A 25,795-nucleotide genomic window follows, 5' to 3' on the forward strand; every position below is an offset into this window, starting at 1 on the left:
ATCGATGCCACATCTACTGCAAGGAAAACAGCGTCCGGAAACTCCTGTGAAAATTTGAGGGAAATCCAACGGTCGGATCCAAAGTTAAGGCCCTTTCGAACCGGTACTCTGGTATGGAGCGACGAGACCACCGCCTCACCGAGGAGCGCTGCCACATCAACTTCACGAAAAATAGCGTCCGGAAACTCCTATAAAAATTTGAGGGACATCCAACTGGCGGATCAAAAGTTATGACCCTTTCGAACCGGTACTCTGGTATGGAGCGACGAGACCACCGCCTCACCGATGAGCGATGCCATATCTACTCCAAGGAAAACAGCGTCCGGAAACTCCTGTGAAAATTTGAGGGAGATGCAACGGTCGGATCAAAAGTTATGACCCTTTCGAACCGGTACTCTGGTATGGAGCGACAAGACGACCGCCTCACCGAGGAGCGCTGCCACATCTACTCCAAGGAAAACAGCTTCCGGAAACTCCTGTGAAAATTTGAGGGAAATCCAACGGTTGGATCCAAAGTTAAGGCCCTTTCGAAACTGTACTCTAGTATGGAGCGACGAGACCACCGCCTCACCGAGGAGCGCTGCCACATCACCTTCACGAAAAACAGCGTCCGGAAACTCTTGTGAAAATTTGAGGGAGATCAAACGGTCGGATCAAAAGTTATGGCCCTTTCGAACCGGTACTCTGGTATGGGGCGACGAGACCACCTCCTCACCGAGGAGCGATGCCACATCTACTCCAAGGAAAACAGCGTCCGGAAACTCCTGTGAAAATTTGAGGGTGATCCAACGGTCGGATCAAAAGTTATGACCATTTCAAAGTGGTACTCTGTTGTGGAGCAACGAGACCACCGCCTTACCGAGGAGCGATGCTACATCTACTCTAAGCAAAACAGCGTCCGGAAACTCCTGTGAAAATTTGAGGGTGATCCAACGGTCGTATCAAAAGTTATGGCCTTTTCGAACCGGTACTCTGGTATGGAGCGACGAGACCACCGCCTCACTGATGAGCGATGCCATATCTACTCCAAGGAAAACAGCGTCCGGAAACTCCTGTGAAAATTTGAGGGAGATCCAACGGTCGGATCAAAAGTTATGACCCTTTCGAACCGGTACTCTGGTATGGAGCGACGAGACTACCGCCTCACCGAGGATCGCTGCCACATCTACTCCAAGGAAAACAGCTTCCGGAAACTCCTGTGAAAATTTGAGGGAGATCCAACGGTCGGATAAAAAATTATGACCCTTTCGAACCAGTACTCTGGTATGGAGCGACGAGACCACCGCCTCACCGAGGAGCGATGCCACATCTACTGCAAGGAAAACAGCGTCCGGAAAATCCTGTGAAAATTTGAGGGAGATCCAACGGTCGGATCAAAAGTTATGACCCTTTCGAACCGGTAATCTGGTATAGAGCGACGAGACCACCGCCTCACCGAGGAGCGATGCCACATCTACTCCAAGGAAAACAGCGTCCGGAAACTCCTGTGAAAATTTGAGGGTGATCCAACGGTCGGATAAAAAATTATGACCCTTTCGAACTGGAACTCTGTTGTGGAGCAACGAGACCACCGCCTCACCGAGGAGCGATGCCACATCTACTCCAAGGAAAACAACGTCTGGACTCTCCTGTGAAAATTTGAGGGACATGCAACGGTCGGATCAAAAGTTATGGCCTTTTCGAACCGGTACTCTGGTATGGAGCGACGAGACCACCGCCTCACCAATGAGCGATGCCATATCTACTCCAAGGAAAACAGCGTCCGGAAACTCCTGTGAATATTTGAGGGAGATCCAACGGTCGGATCAAAAGTTATGACCCTTTCGGACCGGTAATCTGGTATAGAGCGACGAGACCACCGCCTCACCGAGGAGCAATGCCACATCTACTCCAAGGAAAACAGCGTCCGGACTCTCCTGTGAAAATTTGACGGAAATCCAATGGTCGGATCCAAAGTTAAGGCCCTTTCGAACCGGTACTCTAGTACGGAGCAACGAGACCACCGCCTCACCGAAGAGCGCTGCCACATGAACTTCACGAAAAACAACATCTGGAAACTCCTATGAAAATTTGAGGGACATCCAACTGTCGGATCAAAAGTTATGCACTTTTCGAACCGGTACTCTGGTATGGAGCGACGAGACCACCGCCTCACCGAGGAGCGATGCCATATCTACTCCAAGGAAAACAGCGTCCGGAAACTCCTGTCAAAATTTGAGGGAGATCCAACGGTCGGATCAAAAGTTATGACCCTTACGAACCGGTAATCTGGTATAGAGCGACAAGACCACCGCCTCACCGAGGAGCGATGCCACATCTACTCCAAGGAAAACAGCGTCCGGAAACTCCTGTGAAAATTTGAGGGTGATCCAACGGTCGGATCAAAAGTTATGACCCTTTCGAACTGGTACTCTATTGTGGAGCAACGAGACCACCGCCTCACCGAGGAGCGATGCCACATCTACTCCAAGGAAAACAGCGTCCGGACTCTCCTGTGAAAATTTGAGGGACATTTAACGGTCGGATCAAAAGTTATGGCCTTTTCGAACCGGTACTCCGGTATGGAGCGACGAGACCACCGCCTCACCGATGAGCGATGCAATATCTACTCCAAGGAAAACAGCGTCCGGAAACTCCTGTGAAAATTTGAGGGAGATGCAACGGTCGGATCAAAAGTTATGACCCTTTCGAACCGGTACTCTGGTATGGAGCGACGAGACGACCGCCTCACCGAGGAGCGCTGCCACATCTACTCCAAGGAAAACAGCTTCCGGAAACTCCTGTGAAAATTTGAGGGAAATCCAACGGTTGGATCCAAAGTTAAGGCCCTTTCGAAACTGTACTCTGGTATGGAGCGACGAGACCACCGCCTCACCGAGGAGCGCTGCCACATCACCTTCACGAAAAACAGCGTCCGGAAACTCTTGTGAAAATTTGAGGGAGATCAAACGGTCGGATCAAAAGTTATGGCCCTTTCGAACCGGTACTCTGGTATGCGGCGACGAGACCACCTCCTCACCGAGGAGCGATGCCACATCTACTCTAAGGAAAACAGCGTCCGGAAACTCCTGTGAAAATTTGAGGGTGATCCAACGGTCGGATCAAAAGTTATGACCATTTCAAACTGGTACTCTGTTGTGGAGCAACGAGACCACCGCCTTACCGAGGAGCGATGCTACATCTACTCTAAGCAAAACAGCGTCTGGAAACTCCTGTGAAAATTTGAGGGAGATCCAACGGTCGTATCAAAAGTTATGGCCTTTTCGAACCGGTACTCTGGTATGGAGCGACGAGACCACCGCCTCACTGATGAGCGATGCCACATCTACTCCAAGGAAAACAGCGTCCGGAAACTCCTGTGAAAATTTGAGGGAGATGCAACGGTCGGATCAAAAGTTATGACCCTTTCGAACCGGTACTCTGGTATGGAGCGACGAGACGACCGCCTCACCGAGGAGCGCTGCCACATCTACTCCAAGGAAAACAGCTTCCGGAAACTCCTGTGAAAATTTGAGGGAAATCCAACGGTTGGATCCAAAGTTAAGGCCCTTTCGAAACTGTACTCTGGTATGGAGCGACGAGACCACCGCCTCACCGAGGAGCGCTGCCACATCACCTTCACGAAAAACAGCGTCCGGAAACTCTTGTGAAAATTTGAGGGAGATCAAACGGTCGGATCAAAAGTTATGGCCCTTTCGAACCGGTACTCTGGTATGCGGCGACGAGACCACCTCCTCACCGAGGAGCGATGCCACATCTACTCTAAGGAAAACAGCGTCCGGAAACTCCTGTGAAAATTTGAGGGTGATCCAACGGTCGGATCAAAAGTTATGACCATTTCAAACTGGTACTCTGTTGTGGAGCAACGAGACCACCGCCTTACCGAGGAGCGATGCTACATCTACTCTAAGCAAAACAGCGTCTGGAAACTCCTGTGAAAATTTGAGGGAGATCCAACGGTCGTATCAAAAGTTATGGCCTTTTCGAACCGGTACTCTGGTATGGAGCGACGAGACCACCGCCTCACTGATGAGCGATGCCACATCTACTCCAAGGAAAACAGCTTCCGGAAACTCCTGTGAAAATTTGAGGGAGATCCAACGGTCGGATCAAAAATTATGACCCTTTCGAACCAGTACTCTGGTATGGAGCGACGAGACCACCGCCTCACCGAGGAGCGATGCCACATCTACTGCAAGGAAAACAGCGTCCGGAAAATCCTGTGAAAATTTGAGGGAGATCCAACAGTCGGATCAAAAGTTATGACCCTTTCGAACCGGTAATCTGGTATAGAGCGACGAGACCACCGCCTCACCGAGGAGCGATGCCACATCTACTCCAAGGAAAACAGCGTCCGGAAACTCCTGTGAAAATTTGAGGGTGATCCAACGGTCGGATAAAAAATTATGACCCTTTCGAACTGGAACTCTGTTGTGGAGCAACGAGACCACCGCCTCACCGAGGAGCGATGCCACATCTACTCCAAGGAAAACAGCGTCTGGACTCTCCTGTGAAAACTTGAGGGACATGCAACGGTCGGATCAAAAGTTATGGCCTTTTCGAACCGGTACTCTGGTATGGAGCGACGAGACCACCGCCTCACCGATGAGCGATGCCATATCTACTCCAAGGAAAACAGTGTCCGGAAACTCCTGTGAATATTTGAGGGAGATCCAACGGTCGGATCAAAAGTTATGACCCTTTCGGACCGGTAATCTGGTATAGAGCGACGAGACCACCGCCTCACCGAGGAGCGATGCCACATCTACTCCAAGGAAAACAGCGTCCGGACTCTCCTGTGAAAATTTGACGGAAATCCAATGGTCGGATCCAAAGTTAAGGCCCTTTCGAACCGGTACTCTAGTACGGAGCAACGAGACCACCGCCTCACCGAAGAGCGCTGCCACATCAACTTCACGAAAAACAACATCCGGAAACTCCTATGAAAATTTGAGGGACATCCAACTGTCGGATCAAAAGTTATGCACTTTTCGAACCGGTACTCTGGTATGGAGCGACGAGACCACCGCCTCACCGAGGAGCGATGCCATATCTACTCCAAGGAAAACAGCGTCCGGAAACTCCTGTCAAAATTTGAGGGAGATCCAACGGTCGGATCAAAAGTTATGACCCTTACGAACCGGTAATCTGGTATAGAGCGACAAGACTACCGCCTCACCGAGGAGCGATGCCACATCTACTCCAAGGAAAACAGCGTCCGGAAACTCCTGTGAAAATTTGAGGGTGATCCAACGGTCGGATCAAAAGTTATGACCCTTTCGAACTGGTACTCTGTTGTGGAGCAACGAGACCACCGCCTCACCGAGGAGCGATGCCACATCTACTCCAAGGAAAACAGCGTCCGGACTCTCCTGTGAAAATTTGAGGGACATTTAACGGTCGGATCAAAAGTTATGGCCTTTTCGAACCGGTACTCCGGTATGGAGCGACGAGACCACCGCCTCACCGATGAGCGATGCAATATCTACTCCAAGGAAAACAGCGTCCGGAAACTCCTGTGAAAATTTGAGAGAGATCCAACGGTCGGATCAAAAGTTCTGACCCTTTCGAACCGGTACTCTGGTATGGAGCGACGAGACTACGGCCTCACCAAGGATCGCTGCCACATCTACTCCAAGGAAAACAGCTTCCGGAAACTCCTGTGAAAATTTGAGGGAAATCCAACGGTTGGATCCAAAGTTAAGGCCCTTTCGAAACTGTACTCTGGTATGGAGCGACGAGACCACCGCCTCACCGAGGAGCGCTGCCACATCCCCTTCACGAAAAACAGCGTCCAGAAACTCTTGTGAAAATTTGAGGGAGATCAAACGGTCGGATCAAAAGTTATGGCCCTTTCAAACCGGTACTCTGGTATGGAGCGACGAGACCACCTCCTCACCGAGGAGCGATGCCACATCTACTCCAAGGAAAACAGCGTCCGGAAACTCCTGTGAATATTTGAGGGAGATCCAACGGTCGGATCAAAAGTTATGACCCTTTCGGACCGGTAATCTGGTATAGAGCGACGAGACCACCGCCTCACCGAGGAGCGATGCCACATCTACTCCAAGGAAAACAGCGTCCGGACTCTCCTGTGAAAATTTGACGGAAATCCAATGGTCGGATCCAAAGTTAAGGCCCTTTCGAACCGGTACTCTAGTACGGAGCAACGAGACCACCGCCTCACCGAAGAGCGCTGCCACATCAACTTCACGAAAAACAACATCCGGAAACTCCTATGAAAATTTGAGGGACATCCAACTGTCGGATCAAAAGTTATGCACTTTTCGAACCGGTACTCTGGTATGGAGCGACGAGACCACCGCCTCACCGAGGAGCGATGCCATATCTACTCCAAGGAAAACAGCGTCCGGAAACTCCTGTCAAAATTTGAGGGAGATCCAACGGTCGGATCAAAAGTTATGACCCTTACGAACCGGTAATCTGGTATAGAGCGACAAGACCACCGCCTCACCGAGGAGCGATGCCACATCTACTCCAAGGAAAACAGCGTCCGGAAACTCCTGTGAAAATTTGAGGGTGATCCAACGGTCGGATCAAAAGTTATGACCCTTTCGAACTGGTACTCTGTTGTGGAGCAACGAGACCACCGCCTCACCGAGGAGCGATGCCACATCTACTCCAAGGAAAACAGCGTCCGGACTCTCCTGTGAAAATTTGAGGGACATTTAACGGTCGGATCAAAAGTTATGGCCTTTTCGAACCGGTACTCCGGTATGGAGCGACGAGACCACCGCCTCACCGATGAGCGATGCAATATCTACTCCAAGGAAAACAGCGTCCGAAAACTCCTGTGAAAATTTGAGAGAGATCCAACGGTCGGATCAAAAGTTCTGACCCTTTCGAACCGGTACTCTGGTATGGAGCGACGAGACTACGGCCTCACCAAGGATCGCTGCCACATCTACTCCAAGGAAAACAGCTTCCGGAAACTCCTGTGAAAATTTGAGGGAAATCCAACGGTTGGATCCAAAGTTAAGGCCCTTTCGAAACTGTACTCTGGTATGGAGCGACGAGACCACCGCCTCACCGAGGAGCGCTGCCACATCCCCTTCACGAAAAACAGCGTCCAGAAACTCTTGTGAAAATTTGAGGGAGATCAAACGGTCGGATCAAAAGTTATGGCCCTTTCAAACCGGTACTCTGGTATGGAGCGACGAGACCACCTCCTCACCGAGGAGCGATGCCACATCTACTCTAAGGAAAATAGCGTCCGGAAACTCCTGTGAAAATTTGAGGGGGATCCAACGGTCGGATCAAAAGTTATGGCCTTTGCGAACCGGTACTCTGGTTTGGAGCGACGAGACCACTGCCTCACCGAGGAGCGATTCCACATCTACTCTAAGGAAAACACCATCCGGAAACTCCTGTGAAAATTTGACGGAAATCCAACGGTCGGGTCCAAAGTTAAGGCCCTTTCGAACCGGTACTCTAGTATGGAGCAACGAGACCACCGCCTCACCGAAGAGCGCTGCCACATCAACTTCACGAAAAACAACATCCGGAAACTCCTATGAAAATTTGAGGGTGATCCAACGGTCGGATCAAAAGTTATGGCCCTTTCAAACCGGTACTCTGGTATGGAGCGACGAGACCACCGCCTCACCGAGGAGCGATGCTACATCTACTCTAAGCAAAACAGCGTCTGGAAACGCCTGTGAAAATTTGAGGGAGATCCAACGGTCGGATCAAAAGTTATGGCCTTTTCGAACCGGTACTCTGGTATGGAGCGACGAGACCACCGCCTCACCGAGGAGCGATGCCACATCTACTACAAGGAAAACAGCGTACGGAAACTCTTGTAAAAATTTGAGGGAGATCCAACGGTCGGATCAAAAGTTATGGCCCTTTCGAACCAGTACTCTCGTATGGAGCGACGAGACCACCGCCTCACCGATGAGCGATGCCATATCTACTCCAAGGAAAACAGCGTCCGGAAACTCCTGTGAAAATTTGAGGGAGATCCAACGGTCAGATCAAAAGTTATGACCCTTTCGAACCGGTACTCTGGTATGGAGCGACGATACGACCGCCTCACCGATGAGCGATGCCATATCTACTACAAGGAAAACAGCGTCCGGAAACTCTTGTAAAAATTTGAGGGAGATCCAACGGTCGGATCAAAAGTTATGGCCCTTTCGAACCAGTACTCTGGTATGGAGCGACGAGACCACCTCCTCACCGAGGAGCGATGCCACATCTACTCCAAGGAAAACAGCGTCCGGAAACTCCTGTGAATATTTGAGGGAGATCCAACGGTCGGATCAAAAATTATGACCCTTTCGAACCGGTACTCTGTTATGGAGCGACGAGACCACCGCCTCACTGAGGAGCGATGCCACATCTACTGCAAGGAAAACAGCGTCCGGAAACTCGTGTGAAAATTTGAGGGAGATCCAACAGTCGGATCAAAAGTTATGGCCCTTTCGAACCGGTACTCTGGTATGGAGCGACGAGACCACCGCCTCACCGAGGAGCGATTCCACATCTACTCCAAGGAACACAGCGTTCGGAAACTCGTGTGAAAATTTGAGGGAGATCCAACGGTCGGATCAAAAGTTATGGCCCTTTCGAACCGGTACTCTGGTATAGAGCAACGAGACCACCTCCTCACCGAGGAGCGATGCCACATCTACTCCAAGCAAAAAAGCGTCCGGAAACTCCTGTGAAAATTTGAGGGAGATCCAACGATCGGATCAAAAGTTGTGGCTATTTCGAACCGGTACTCTGGTATGGAGCGATTAGACCACCGCCTCACCGAGGAGCGATGCCACATCTACTCCAAGGAAAACAGCGTCCGGACTCTCCTGTGAAAATTTGAGGGACATTCAACGGTCGGATCAAAAGTTATGGCCTTTTCGAACCGGTACTCTAGTATGGAGTGACGAGACCACCGCCTCACCGATGAGCGATGCCATATCTACTCCAAGCAAAAAAGCGTCCGGAAACTCCTGTGAAAATTTGAGGGAGATCCAACGGTCGGATCAAAAGTTATGGCCCTTTCGAACCGGTACTCTGTTTTCGAGTGACGAGACCACCGCCTCACCGAGGAGCGATGCCACATCCACTCCAAGGAAAACAGCGTCCGGAAACTCCTGTGAAAATTTGAGGGTGATCCAACGGTCGGATCAAAAGTTATGACCCTTTCGAACTGGTACTCTGTTGTGGAGCAACGCGACCACCGCCTCACCGAGGAGCGATGCCACATCTACTCCAAGGAAAACAGCGTCCGGACTCTCCTGTGAAAATTTGAGGGACATTCAACGGTCGGATCAAAAGTTATGGCCTTTTCGAACCGGTACTCTGGTATGGAGTGACGAGACCACCGCCTCACCGATGAGCGATGCCATATCTACTCCAAGGAAAACAGCGTCCGGAAACTCCTGTCAAAATTTGAGGGAGATCCAACGGTCGGATCAAAAGTTATGACCCTTACGAACCGGTAATCTGGTATAGAGCGACGAGACCACCGCCTCACCGAGGAGCGATGCCACATCTACTCCAAGGAAAACAGCGTCCGGAAACTCCTGTGAAAATTTGAGGGTGATCCAACGGTCGGATCAAAAATTATGACCTTTTTGAACCAGTACTCTGTTATGGAGCGACGAGACCACCGCCTCACCGAGGAGCGAAGCCACATCTACTCCAAGGAAAACAGCGTCCGGAAACTCTTGTGAAAATTTGAGGGAGATCCAACGATCGGATCAAAAGTTGTGGCTATTTCGAACCGGTACTCTGGTATGGAGCGATTAGACCACCGCCTCACCGAGGAGCGATGCCACATCTACTCCAAGGAAAACAGCGTCCGGACTCTCCTGTGAAAATTTGAGGGACATTCAACGGTCGGATCAAAAGTTATGGCCTTTTCGAACCGGTACTCTAGTATGGAGTGACGAGACCACCGCCTCACCGATGAGCGATGCCATATCTACTCCAAGGAAAACAGCGTCCGGAAACTCCGGTCAAAATTTGAGGGAGATCCAACGGTCGGATCAAAAGTTATGACCCTTACGAACCGGTAATCTGGTATAGAGCGACGAGACCACCGCCTCACCGAGGAGCGATTCCACATCTACTCTAAGGAAAACACCATCCGGAAACTCCTTTGAAAATTTGACGGAAATCCAACGGTCGGATCCAAAGTTAAGGCCCTTTCCAACAGGTACTCTAGTATGGAGCAACGAGACCACCGCCTCACCGAAGAGCGCTGCCACATCAACTTCACGAAAAACAACATCTGGAAACTCCTATGAAAATTTGAGGGACATCCAACTGTCGGATCAAAAGTTATGCACTTTTCGAACCGGTACTCTGGTATGGAGCAACGAGACCACCGCCTCACCGAGGAGCGATGCCATATCTACTCCAAGGAAAACAGCATCCGGAAACTCCTATGAAAATTTGAGGGACATCCAACGGTCGGATCAAAAGTTAAGGCCCTTTCGAACCGGTACTCTAGTATGGAACGACGAGACCACCACCTCACCGAGGAGCGCTGCCACATCAACTTCACGAAAAACAGCGTCCGGAAACTCCTATGAAAATTTGAGGGACATCCAACGGTCGGATCAAAAGTTATGGCCTTTTCAAACCGGTACTCTGGTTTGGAGCGACGAGACCACCGCCTCACCGAGTAGCGATGCCACATCTACTCCAAGGAAAACAGCGTCCGGACTCTCCTGTGAAAATTTGAGGGACATTCAACGGTCGGATCAAAAGTTATAGCCTTTTCGAACCGGTACTCTGGTATGGAGCGACGAGACCACCGCCTCACCGATGAGCGCTGCCATATCTACTCCAAGGAAAACAGCGTCCGGAAACTCCTGTGAAAATTTGAGGGAGATCCAACGGTCGGATCAAAAGTTATGACCCTTTCGAACCGGTACTCTGGTATGGAGCGACGAGACTACCGCCTCACCGAGGAGCGCTGCCACATCTACTTCAAGGAAAAAAGCTTCCGGAAACTCCTGTGAAAATTTGAGGGAAATCCAACGGTGGGATCCAAAGTTAAGGCCCTTTCGAAACTGTACTCTGGTATGGAGCGACGAGACCACCGCCTCACCGAGGAGCGCTGCCACATCACCTTCACGAAAAACAGCGTCCGGAAACTCTTGTGAAAATTTGAGGGAGATCAAACGGTCGGATCAAAAGTTATGGCCCTTTCGAACCGGTACTCTGGTATGGCGCGACGAGACCACCTCCTCACCGAGGAGCGATGCCACATCTACTCCAAGGAAAACAGCGTCCGGAAACTCCTGTGAAAATTTGAGGGTGATCCAACGGTCGGATCAAAAGTTATGACCCTGTCGAACTGGAACTCTGTTGTGGAGCGACGAGACCACCGCCTCACCGAGGAGCGATGCCACATCTACTCCAAGGAAAACAGCGTCCGGAAACTCCTGTGAAAATTTGAGGGAGATCCAACGGTCGGATTAAAAGTTATGACCCTTTTGAACCGGTACTCTGTTATGGAGCGACGACACCACCACCTCACCGAGGAGCGATGCCACATCCACTCCAAGGAAAACAGCTTCCGGAAACTTCTGTGAAAATTTGAGGGAAATCCAACGGTTGGATCCAAAGTTAAGGCCCTTTCGAAACGGTACTGTTGTATGGAGCGACGAGACCACCTCCTCACCGAGGAGCGATGCCACATCTACTCCAAGGAAAACAGCGTCCGGAAACTCCTGTGAAAATTTGAGGGTGATCCAACGGTCGGATCAAAAGTTATGACCCTTTCGAACTGGTACTCTGTTATGGAGCGACGAGACCACCGCCTCACCGAGGAGCGATGCCACATCTACTCCAAGAAAAACACCCTCCGGAAACTCCTGTGAAAATTTGAGGGACATCCAACGGTCGGATCCAAAGTTAAGGCCCTTTCGAACCGGTACTCTAGTATGGAGCGACGAGACCACTGCCTCACCGAGGAGCGCTGCCACATCAACTTCACGAAAAACACCGTCCAGAAACTCCTCTGAAAATTTGAGGGACATCCAACAGTCGGATCAAAAGTTATGGCCTTTTCGAACCTGTACTCTGGTTTGGAGCGACGAGACCACCGCCTCACCGAGGAGCGATGCCACATCTACTCCAAGGAAAACAGCGTTCGTAAACTCCTGTGAAAATTTGAGGGACATCCAACGGTCGGATCAAAAGTTATGGCCTTTTCGAACCGGTACTCTCTTATGGAGCGACGAGACCACCGCCTCACCGAGGAGCGATGCCACATCTACTCCAAGTAAAACAGCATCCGGAAACTCCTGTGAAAATTTCAGGGACATTCAACGGTCGGATCAAAAGTTATGGCCTTTTCGAACCGGTACTCTGGTATGGAGCGACGAGACCACCGCCTCACCGAGGAGCGATGCCATATCTACTCCAAGGAAAACAGCGTCCGGAAACTTCTGTGAAAATTTGAGCGAGCTCCAACGGTCGGATCAAAAGTTATGGCCTTTTCGAACCGGTACTCTGGTTTGGAGCGACGAGACCCCTGCCTCACCGAGGAGCGATTCCACATCTACTCCAAGGAAAACACCCTCCGGAAACTCCTGTGAAAATTTAAGGGACATCCAACGGTCGGATCCAAAGTTAAGGCCCTTTCGAACCGGTACTCTATTATGGAGCGACGAGACCACTGCCTCACCGAGGAGCGCTGCCACATCAACTTAACGAAAAACAACGTCCAGAAACTCCTCTGAAAATTTGAGGGACATCCAACAGTCGGATCAAAAGTTATGGCCTTTTCGAACCTGTACTCTGGTTTGGAGCGACGAGACCACCGCCTCACCGAGGAGCGATGCCACATCTACTCCAAGGAAAACAGCGTCCGGAAACTCCTTTGAAAATTTGAGGGACATCCAACGGTCGGATCAAAAGTTATGGCCTTTTCGAACCGGTACTCTGGTTTGGAGCGACGAGACCACCTCCTCACCGAGGAGCGATGCCACATCTACTCCAAGAAAAAAAGCGTTCGGAAACTCCAGTGAAAATTTGATCGAAATCCATCGGTTGGATCCAAAGTTAAGGTCCTTTCGAATCGGTACTCTAGTATGGAGCGACGAGACCACTGCCTCACCGAGGAGCGCTGCCACATCAACTTCATGAAAAACAGCGTCCGGAAACTCCTCTGAAAATTTGAGGGACATCCAACTGTCGGATCGAAAGTCATGCCCTTTTCGAACCGGTACTCCGGTTTGGAGCGACGAGACCACCGCCTCACCGAGGAGCGAAGCCACATCTACTCCAAGGAAAACGCCATCCGGAAACTCCTGTGAAAATTTGAGGGAGATCCAACGGTTGGATCAAAAGTTATAGCCTTTTCGAACCGGTACTCTGGTATGGAGCGACGAGACCACCGCCTCACCGAGGAGCGATTCCACATCTACTCCAAGGAACACAGCATTCGGAAACTCGTGTGAAAATTTGAGGGAGATCCAATGGTCGGATCAAAAGTTATGGCCCTTTCGAACCGGTACTCTGGTATAGAGCAACGAGACCACCTCCTCACCGAGGAGCGATGCCACATCTACTCCAAGCAAAAAAGCGTCCGGAAACTCCTGTGAAAATTTGAGGGAGATCCAACGGTCGGATCAAAAGTTATGGCCCTTTCGAACCGGTACTCTGTTTTCGAGTGACGAAACCACCGCCTCACCGAGGAGCGATGCCACATCTACTCCAAGGAAAACAGCGTCCGGACACTCCTGTGAAAATTTGAGGGACATCCAACGGTCGGATCAAAAGTTATGGCCTTTTCGAACCGATACTCTGGAATGGAGCGACGAGACCACCGCCTCACCGAGGAGCGATGCCATATCTACTCCAAGGAAAACAGCGTCCGGAAATTCCTGTGAAAATTTGAGGGATATCCAACGGTCGGATCAAAAGTTATGACCCTTTCGAACCGGTACTCTGGTATGGAGCGACGAGACCACCGCCTCACCGAGGAGCGATGCCATATCTACTCCAAGGAAAACAGCGTCCGGAAACTCCTGTGAAAATTTGAGGGACATCCAACGGTCGGATCAAAAGTTATGGCCTTTTCAAACTGGTACTCTAGTATGGAGCGACGAGACCACCGCCTCACCGCGGAGTGATGCCATATCTACTCCAAGGAAAACAGCGTCCGGAAACTCCTGTGAAAATTTGAGGGAGATCCAACGGTCGGATCAAAAGTTATGTCCCTTTCGAACCGGTACTCTGTTATGGAGCGATAAGACCACCGCCTCACCGAGGAGGGATGCCACATCTACTCCAAGGAAAACAGCGTCCGGAAACTCCTCTGAAAATTTGAGGGACATCCAACGGTCGGATCAAAAGTTATGGCCTTTCCGAACCGGTACTCTGGTTTGAAGCGACGAGACCACCGCCTCATCGAGGAGCGATTCCACATCTACTCCACGGAAAACACCATCCGGAAACTCCTGTGAAAACTTGAGAAAGATCCAACGGTCGGAGCAAAAGTTATAACCTTTTCGAACCGGTACTCTGGTATGGAGCGACGAGCCCACCGCCTCACCGAGGAGCGAAGCCACATCTATTTCAAGGAAAACGCCATCCGGAAACTCCTGTGAAAATTTGAGGGAGATCCAACGGTCGGATCAAAAGTTATAGCCTTTTCGAACCGGTACTCTGGTGTGGAGCGACGAGATCACCGCCTCACCGAGGAGCGATGCCACATCTACTCCAAGGAAAACAGCGTCCGGAAACTCCTGTGAAAATTTGAGGGAAATCCATCGGTCGGATCCAAAGTTAAGGTCCTTTCGAACTGGTACTCTAGTATGGAGCGACGAGACCACTGCCTCACCGAGGAGTGCTGCCACATCAACTTCATGAAAAACTGCGTCCGGAAACTCCTGTGAAAATTTGAGGGACATCCAACTGTCGGATCAAAAGTTATGCCCTTTTCGAACCTGTACTCCGGTTTGGAGCGACGAGACCACCGCCTCACCGAGGAGCGAAGCCACATCTACTCCAAGGAAAACGCCATCCGGAAACTCCTGTGAAAATTTGAGGGAGATCCAACGGTCGGATCAAAAGTTATAGCCTTTTCGAACCGGTACTCTGGTATGGAGCGACGAGACCACCGCCTCACCGTGGAGCGATTCCAGATCTACTCCAAGGAAAACACCATTCGGAAACTCCTGTGAAAATTTGAGGGAAATCCATCGGTGGGATCCAAAGATAAGGCCATTTCGAACCGGTACTCTAGTATGGAGCGACGAGACCACCTCCTCATCGAGGAGCGATGCCACATCTACTCCAAGGAAAACAGCGTCCGGAAACTCCTGTGAAAATTTGATGGAAATCCATCGGTCAGATCCAAAGTTAAAGTCCTTTCGAACCGGTACTCTAGTATGGAGCGACGACACCACTGCCTCACCGAGGAGCGCTGCCACATCAACTTCATGAAAAACAGCGTCCGGAAACTCCTCTGAAAATTTGAGGGACATCCAACTGTCGGATCAAAAGTATGCCCTTTTCGAACCGGTACTCCGGTTTGGAGCGACGAGACCACCGCCTCACCGAGGAGCGATTCCACATCTACTCCAAGGAAAACAGCGTCCGGAAACTCCTGAGAAAATTTGAGGGACATCCAACGGTCGGATAAAAAGTTATGACCGTTTCGAACCGGTACTCTGGAATGGAGCGACGAGACCACCGCCTCACCGAGGAGCGCTGCCATATCTACTCCAAGGAAAACAGCGTCCGGAAACTCCTGTGAAAATTTGAGGGTGATCCAACGGTCGGATCAAAAGTTATGACCCTTTCGAACTGGTACTCTGTTATGGAGCGACGAGACCACCGCCTCACCGAGGAGCGATGCCACATCTACTCCAAGGAAAACAGCGTCCGGAAACTCCTGTGAAAATTTGAGGGAAATCCATCGGTCGGATCCAAAGTTAAGGTCCTTTCGAACTGGTACTCTAGTATGGAGCGACGAGACCACTGCCTCACCGAGGAGTGCTGCCACATCAACTTCATGAAAAACTGCGTCCGGAAACTCCTGTGAAAATTTGAGGGACATCCAACTGTCGGATCAAAAGTTATGCCCTTTTCGAACCTGTACTCCGGTTTGGAGCGACGAGACCACCGCCTCACCGAGGAGCGAAGCCACATCTACTCCAAGGAAAACGCCATCCGGAAACTCCTGTGAAAATTTGAGGGAGATCCAACGGTCGGATCAAAAGTTATAGCCTTTTCGAACCGGTACTCTGGTATGGAGCGACGAGACCACCGCCTCACCGTGGAGCGATTCCAGATCTACTCCAAGGAAAACACCATTCGGAAACTCCTGTGAAAATTTGAGGGAAATCCATCGGTGGGATCCAAAGATAAGGCCCTTTCGAACCGGTACTCTAGTATGGAGCGACGAGACCACCTCCTCATCGAGGAGCGATGCCACATCTACTCCAAGGAAAACAGCGTCCGGAAACTCCTGTGAAAATTTGATGGAAATCCATCGGTCAGATCCAAAGTTAAAGTCCTTTCGAACCGGTACTCTAGTATGGAGTGACGACACCACTGCCTCACCGAGGAGCGCTGCCACATCAACTTCATGAAAAACAGCGTCCGGAAACTCCTCTGAAAATTTGAGGGACATCCAACTGTCGGATCAAAAGTATGCCCTTTTCGAACCGGTACTCCGGTTTGGAGCGACGAGACCACCGCCTCACCGAAGAGCGAAGCCACATCTACTCCAAGGAAAACGCCATCCGGAAACTCCTGAGAAAATTTGAGGGACATCCAACGGTCGGATAAAAAGTTATGACCGTTTCGAACCGGTACTCTGGTATGGAGCGACGAGACCACTGCCTCACCGAGGAGCGCTGCCACATCAACTTCATGAAAAACAGCGTCCGGAAACTCCTCTGAAAATTTGAGGGACATCCAACTGTCGGATCAAAAGTTATGCCCTTTTCGAACCGGTACTCCGGTTTGGAACGACGAGACCACCGCCTCACCGAGGAGAGAAGCCACAACTACTCCAAGGAAAACGCCATCCGGAAACTCCTGTGAAAATTTGAGGGAGATCCAACGGTCGGATCAAAAGTTATTGCCTTTTCGAACTGGTACTCTAGTATGGAGCAACGAGACCACCGCCTCACCGCGGAGCGATGCCATATCTACTCCAAGGAAAACAGCGTCCGGAAACTCCTGTGAAAATTTGAGGGAGATCCAACGGTCGGATCAAAAGTTATGACCCTTTCGAACCGGTACTCTGTTATGGAGCGACGAGACCACCGCCTCACCGAGGAGGGATGCCACATCTACTCCAAGGAAAACAGCGTCCGGAAACTCCTTTGAAAATTTGAGGGACATCCAACGGTCGGATCAAAAGTTATGGCCTTTTCGAACCGGTACTCTGGTTTGAAGCGACGAGCCCACCGCCTCACCGAGGAGCGAAGCCACATCTACTCCAAGGAAAACGCCATCCGGAAACTCCTCTGAAAATTTGAGGGAGATCCAACGGTCGGATCAAAAGTTATAGCCTTTTCGAACCGGTTCTCTGGTATGGAGCGACGAGACCATCGCCTCATCGAGGAGCGATTCCACATCTACTCCAAGGAAAACACCATCCGGAAACTCCTGTGAAAATTTGAGGGAAATCCATCGGTTGGATTCAAAGTTAAGGCCCTTTCGAACCGGTACTCTAGTATGGAGCGACGAGACCACCTCCTCACCGAGGAGCGATGCCACATCTACTCCAAGGAAAAAAGCGTCCGGAAACTCCTGTGAAAATTTGATGGAAATCCATCGGTCGGATCCAAAGTTAAGGTCCTTTCGAACCGGTACTCTAGTATGGAGCGACGAGACCACTGCTTCTCTGAGGAGCGCTGCCACATCAACTTCACGAAAAACAGCGTCCGGAAACTCCTCTGAAAATTTGAGGGACATCCAACTGTCGGATCAAAAGTTATGCCCTTTTCGAACCGGTACTCCGGTTTGGAGCGACGAGACCACCGCCTCACGGAGGAGCGATTCCACATCTGCTCCAAGGAAAACAGCGTCCAGAAACTCCTGAAAAAATTTGAGGGACATGCAACGGTCGGATAAAAAGTTATGACCGTTTCGAACCGGTACTCTGGTATGGAGCGACGAGACCACTGCCTCACCGAGGAGCGCTGCCACATCAACTTCACGAAAAACAGCGTCCGGAAACTCCTCTGAAAATTTGAGGGACATCCAACTGTCGGATCAAAAGTTATACCCTTTTCGAACCGGTACTCCGGTTTGGAGCGACGAGACCACCGCCTCACCGAGGAGCGATGCCACATCTACTCCAAGGAAAACAGCGTCCAGAAACTCCTGTGAAAATTTGAGGGAAATCCATCGGTCGGATCCAAAGTTAAGGTCCTTTCGAACCGGTACTCTAGTATGGAGCGACGAGACCACTGCCTGACCGAGGAGCGCTGCCACATCAACTTCATGAAAAACAGCGTCCGGAAACTCCTGTGAAAATTTGAGGGAAATCCATCGGTCGGATCCAAAGTTATGCCCTTTTCGAACCGGTACTCCGGTTTGGAGCGACGAGACCACCGCCTCACGGAGGAGCGATTCCACATCTGCTCCAAGGAAAACAGCGTCCGAAAACTCCTGAAAAAATTTGAGGGACATGCAACGATCAGATAAAAAGTTATGACCGTTTCGAACCGGTACTCTGTTATGGAGCGACGAGACCACCGCCTCATCGAGGAGCGATTCCACATCTACTCCAAGGAAAACACCATCCGGAAACTCCTGTGAAAATTTGAGGGAAATCCATCGGTTGGATCCAAAGTTAAGGCCCTTTCGAACCGGTACTCTAGTATGGAGCGATGAGACCACCTCCTCACCGAGGAGCGATGCCACATCTACTCCAAGGAAAACAGCGTCCGGAAACTCCTGTGAAAATTTGAGGGAAATCCATCGGTTGGATCCAAAGATAAGGCCCTTTCGAACCGGTACTCTAATATGGAGCCACGAGACCACCTCCTCACCGAGGAGCGATGCAACATCTACTCCAAGGAAAACAGCGTCCGGAAACTCATGTGAAAATTTGAGGGAAATCCATCGGTCGGATCCAAAGTTAAGGTCCTTTCGAACCGGCACTCTAGTATGGAGCGACGAGACCACTACCTCACCGAGGAGCGCTGCCACATCAACTTCATGAAAAACAGCGTCCGGAAACTCCTCTGAAAATTTGAGGGACATCCAACTGTCGGATCAAAAGTTATGCCCTTTTCGAACCGGTACTCCGGTTTGGAGCGACGAGACCACCGCCTCACCGAGGAGCGATGCCACATCTACTCCAAGGAAAACAGCGTCCGAAAACTCCAGTGAAAATTTGAGGGAAATCCATCGGTCGGATCCAAAGTTAAGGTCCTTTCGAACCGGTACTCTAGTATGGAGCGACGAGACCACTGCCTCACCGAGGAGCGCTACCACATCAACTTCATGAAAAACAGCGTCCGGAAACTCCTCTGAAAATTTGAGGGACATCCAACTGTCGGATCAAAAGTTATGCCCTTTTCCAACCGGTACTCCGGTTTGGAGCGACGAGACCACCGCCTCACCGAGGAGCGAAGCCACATCTACTCCAAGGAAAACGCCATCCGGAAACTCCTGTGAAAATTTGAGGAAGACCCAACGGTCGGATCAAAAGTTATAGCATTTTCGAACCGGTACCCTGGTATGGAGCGACGAGACCACCGCCTCACCGAGGAACGATTCCACATCTACTCCAAGGAAAACACCATTCGGAAACTCCTGTCAAAATTTGAGGGAAATCCATCGGTTGGATCCAAAGATAAGGCCCTTTCGAACCGGTACTCTAATATGGAGCCACGAAACCACCTCCTCACCGATGAGCGATGCAACATCTACTCCAAGGAAAACAGCGTCCGGAAACTCATGTGAAAATTTGAGGGAAATCCATCGGTCGGATCCAAAGTTAAGGTCCTTTCGAACCGGCACTCTAGTATGGAGTGACGAGACCACTGCCTCACCGAGGAGCGCTGCCACATCAACTTCATGAAAAACAGCGTCCGGAAACTCCTCTGAAAATTTGAGGGACATCCAACTGTCGGATCAAAAGTTATGCCCTTTTCGAACCGGTACTCCGGTTTGGAGCGACGAGACCACCGCCTCACCGAGGAGCGATGCCACATCTACTCCAAGGAAAACAGCGTCCGGAAACTCCTGTGAAAATTTGAGGGAAATCCATCGGTCGGATAAAAAGTTATGACCGTTTCGAACCGGTACTCTGGTATGGAGCGACGAGACCACTGCCTCACCGAGGAGCGCTGCCACATCAACTTCACGAAAAACAGCGTCCGGAAACTCCTCTGATAATTTGAGGGACATCCAACTGTCGGATCAAAAGTTATGCCCTTTTCGAACCGGTACTCCGGTTTGGAGCGACGAGACCACCGCCTCACTGAGGGGCGATTCCACATCTACTCCAAGGAAAACGCCATCCGGAAACTCCTGTGAAAATTTGAGGGAGATCCAACGGTCGGAGCAAAAGGTATGACCGTTTCGAACCGGTACTCTGGTATGGAGCGACGAGACCACCGCCTGACCGAGGAGCGAAGCCACATCTACTCCAAGGAAAACAGCGTTCGGAAACTCGTGTGAAAATTTGAGGGAGATCCAACGGTCGGATCAAAAGTTATGGCCCTTTCGAACCGGTACTCTGGTATGGAGCGACGAGACCACCTCCTCACCGAGGAGCGATGCCACATCTACTCCAAGGAAAACAGCATCCGGAAACTCCTGTGAAAATTTTAGGGAAATCCATCGGTCGGATCCAAAATTAAGGTCCTTTCGAACCGGTACTCTAGTATGGAGCGACGAGACCACTGCCTCACCGAGGAGCGCTGCCACATCAACTTCACGAAAAACAGCGTCCGGAAACTCCTCTGAAAATTTGAGGGACATCCAACTGTCGGATCAAAAGTGATGCCCTTTTCGAACCCGTACTCCGGTTTGGAGCGACGAGACCACCCCCTCACCGAGGAGCGATTCCACATCTACTCCAAGGAAAACGCCATCCGAAAACTCCTGTGAAAATTTGAGAAAGATCCAACGGTCGGAGCAAAAGTTATAACCTTTTCAAACCGGTTCTCTGGTATGGAGCGACGAGACCACCGCCTCAACGAGGAGCGAAGCCACATCTACTCCAAGGAAAACGCCATCCGGAAACTCCTGTGAAAATTTGAGGGAGATCCAACGGTCGGATCAAAAGTTATGGCCCTTTCGAACCGGTACTCTGTTATGGAGCGACGAGACCACCGCCTCATCGAGGAGCGATTCCACATCTACTCCAAGGAAAACACCATCCGGAAACTCCTGTGAAAATTTGAGGGAAATCCATCGGTTGGATCCAAAGTTAAGGCCCTTTCGAATCATTACTCTAGTATGGAGCGACGAGACCACCTCCTCACCGAGGAGCGATGCCACATCTACTCCAAGGAAAACAGCGTCCGGAAACTCCTGTGAAAATTTGAGGGAAATCCATCGGTCGGATCCAAAGTTAAGGTCCTTTCGAACCGGTACTCTAGTATGGAGCGACGAGACCACTGCCTCACCGAGGAGCGCTGCCACATCAACTTCACGAAAAACAGCGTCTGGAAACTCCTCTGAAAGTTTGAGGGACATCCAACTGTCGGATTAAAAGTTATGCCCTTTTCGAACCGGTACTCCGGTTTGGAGCGACGAGACCACCGCCTCACCGAGGAGCGATACCACATCTACTCCAAGGAAAACGCCATCCGGAAACTCCTGTGAAAATTTGAGGGAGATCCAATGGTCGGAGCAAAAGGTATGACCGTTTCGAACCGGTACACTGGTATGGAGCGACGAGACCACCGCCTCACCGAGGAGCGAAGCCACATCTACTCCAAGGAAAACAGCGTTCGGAAACTCGTGTGAAAATTTGAGGGAGATCCAACGGTCGGATCAAAAGTTATGGCCCTTTCGAACCGGTACTCTGGTATGGAGCGAGGAGACCACCTCCTCACCGAGGAGCGATGCCACATCTACTCCAAGGAAAACAGCGTCCGGAAACTCCTGTGAAAATTTGAGGGAGATACAACGGTCGGATCAAAAGTTATGGCCCTTTCGAACCGGTACTCTGTTATGGAGCGACGAGACCACCGCCTCATCGAGGAGCGATTCCACATCTACTCCAAGGAAAACACCATCCGGAAACTCCTGTGAAAATTTGAGGGAAATCCATCGGTTGGATCCAAAGTTAAGGCCCTTTCGAACCGGTACTCTAGTATGGAGCGATGAGACCACCTCCTCACCGAGGAGCAATGCCACATCTACTCCAAGGAAAACAGCGTCCGGAAACTCCTGTGAAAATTTGAGGGAAATCCATCGGTCGGATCCAAAGTTAAGGTCCTTTCGAACCGGTACTCTAGTATGGAGCGACGAGACCACTGCCTCACCGAGGAGCGCTGCCACATCAACTTCATGAAAAACAGCGTACGGAAAGTCCTCTGAAAATTTGAGGGACATCCAATTGTCGGATCAAAAGTTATGCCCTTTTCGAACCGGTACTCCGGTTTGGAGCGACGAGACCACCGCCTCACAGAGGAGCGATTCCACATCTGCTCCAAGGAAAACAGCGTCCGGAAACTCCTGAAAAAATTTGAGGGACATGCAACGGTCGGATAAAAAGTTATGACCGTTTCGAACCGGTACTCTGGTATGGAGCGACGAGACCACTGCCTCACCGAGGAGCGCTGCCACATCAACTTCACGAAAAACAGCGTCCGTAAATTCCTCTGAAAATTTGAGGGACATCCAACTGTCGGATCAAAAGTTATGCCCTTTTCGAACCGGTACTCTGGTTTGGAGCGACGAGACCACCGCCTCACCGAGGAGCGATTCCACATCTACTCCAAGGAAAACGCCATCCGGAAACTCCTGTGAAAATTTGAGGGAGATCCAATGGTCGGAGCAAAAGGTATGACCGTTTCGAACCGGTACACTGGTATGGAGCGACGAGACCACCGCCTCACCGAGGAGCGAAGCCACATCTACTCCAAGGAAAACAGCGTTCGGAAACTCGTGTGAAAATTTGAGGGAGATCCAACGGTCGGATCAAAAGTTATGGCCCTTTCGAACCGGTACTCTGGTATGGAGCGAGGAGACCACCTCCTCACCGAGGAGCGATGCCACATCTACTCCAAGGAAAACAGCGTCCGGAAACTCCTGTGAAAATTTGAGGGAGATCCAACGGTCGGATCAAAAGTTATGGCCCTTTCGAACCGGTACTCTGTTATGGAGCGACGAGACCACCGCCTCACCGAGGAGCGAAGCCACATCTACTCCAAGGAAAACAGCGTCCGGAAACTCCTCTGAAAATTTGAGGGACATCCAACTGTCGGATCAAAAGTTATGCCCTTTTCGAACCGGTACTCCGGTTTGGAGCGACGAGACCACCCCCTCACCGAGGAGCGATTCCACATCTACTCCAAGGAAAACGCCATCCGAAAACTCCTGTGAAAATTTGAGAAAGATCCAACGGTCGGAGCAAAAGTTATAACTTTTTCGAACCGGTACTCTGGTATGGAGCGACGAGACCACCGCCTCACCGAGGAGCGAAGCCACATCTACTCCAAGGAAAACGCCATCCGGAAACTCCTGTGAAAATTTGAGGGAGATCCAACGGTCGGATCAAAAGTTATGGCCCTTTCGAACCGGTACTTTGTTATGGAGCGACGAGACCACCGCCTCATCGAGGACTGATTCCACATCTACTCCAAGGAAAACACCATCCGGAAACTCCTGTGAAAATTTGAGGGAAATCCATCGGTTGGATCCAAAGTTAAGGCCCTTTCGAACCGGTACTCTAGTATGGAGCGATGAGACCACCTCCTCACCGAGGAGCGATGCCACATCTACTCCAAGGAAAACAGCGTCCGGAAACTCCTGTGAAAATTTGAGGGAAATCCATCGGTCGGATCCAAAGTTAAGGTCCTTTCGAACCGGTACTCTAGTATGGAGCGACGAGACCACTGCCTCACCGAGGAGCGCTGCCACATCAACTTCATGAAAAACAGCGTCCGGAAACTCCTTTGAAAATTTGAGGGACATCCAACTGTCGGATCAAAAGTTATGCCCTTTTCGAACCGGTACTCCGGTTTGGAGCGACGAGACCACCGCCTCACGGAGGAGCGATTCCACATCTGCTCCAAGGAAAACAGCGTCCGGAAACTCCTGAAAAAATTTGAGGGACATGCAACGGTCGGATAAAAAGTTATGACCGTTTCGAACCGGTACTCTGGTATGGAGCGACGAGACCACTGCCTCACCGAGGAGCGCTGCCACATCAACTTCACGAAAAACAGCGTCCGTAAACTCCTCTGAAAATTTGAGGGACATCCAACTGTCGGATCAAAAGTTATGCCCTTCTCGAACCGGTACTCCGGTTTGGAGCGACGAGACCACCGCCTCACCGAAGAGCGATTCCACATTTACTCCAAGGAAAACGCCGTCCGGAAACTCCTGTGAAAATTTGAGGGAGATCCAATGGTCGGAGCAAAAGGTATGGCCGTTTCGAACCGGTACTCTGGTATGGAGCGACGAGACCACCGCCTCACCGAGGAGCGAAGCCACATCCTTTCCAAGGAAAACAGCGTTCGGAAACTCGTGTGAAAATTTGAGGGAGATCCAACGGTCGGATCAAAAGTTATGGCCCTTTCGAACCGGTACTCTAGTTTGGAGCGATGAGACCACCTCCTCACCGAGGAGCGATGCCACATCTACTCCAAGGAAAACAGCGTCCGGAAACTCCTGTGAAAATTTGATGGAAATCCATCGGTCGGATCCAAAGTTAAGGTCCTTTCGAACCGGTACTCTAGTATGGAGCGACGAGACCACTGCCTCACCGAGGAGCGCTGCCACATCAACTTCATGAAAAACAGCGTCTGAAAACTCCTCTAAAAATTTGAGGGACATCCAACTGTCGGATTAAAAGTTATGCCCTTTTCGAACCGGTACTCCGGTTTGGAGCGACGAGACCACCACCTCACCGAGGAGCGATTCCACATCTACTCCAAGGAAAACGCCATCCGGAAACTCCTGTGAAAATTTGAGGGAGATCCAAAGGTCGGAGCAAAAGGTATGACCGTTTCGAACCGGTACACTGGAATGGAGCGACGAGACCACCGCCTCACCGAGGAGCGAAGCCACATCTACTCCAAGGAAAACAGCGTTCGAAAACTCGTGTGAAAATTTGAGGGAGATCCAACGGTCGGATCAAAAGTTATGGCCCTTTCGAACCGGTACTCTGGTATGGAGCGACGACACCACCTCCTCACCGAGGAGCGATGCCACATCTACTCCAAGGAAAACAGCGTCCGGAAACTCCTGTGAAAATTTGAGGGAGATCCAACGGTCGGATCAAAAGTTATGGCCCTTTCGAACCGGTACTCTGTTATGGAGCGACGAGACCACCGCCTCACCGAGGAGCGAAGCCACATCTACTCCAAGGAAAACAGCGTCCGGAAACTCCTCTGAAAATTTGAGGGACATCCAACGGTCGGATCAAAAGTTATGCCCTTTTCGAACCGGTACTCCGTTATGGAGCGACGAGCCCACCGCCTCATCGAGGACCGATTCCACATCTACTCCAAGGAAAACACCATCCGGAAATTCCTGTGAAAATTTGAGGGAAATCCATCGGTTGAATCCAAAGTTAAGGCCCTTTCGAACCGTTACTCTAGTATGGAGCGACGAGACATCCTCCTCACCGAGGAGCGATGCCACATCTACTCCA

The sequence above is a fragment of the Populus nigra genome, chromosome 1 (assembly GCF_951802175.1).
Source record: "Populus nigra chromosome 1, ddPopNigr1.1, whole genome shotgun sequence".
NCBI lineage: Eukaryota > Viridiplantae > Streptophyta > Magnoliopsida > Malpighiales > Salicaceae > Populus > Populus nigra.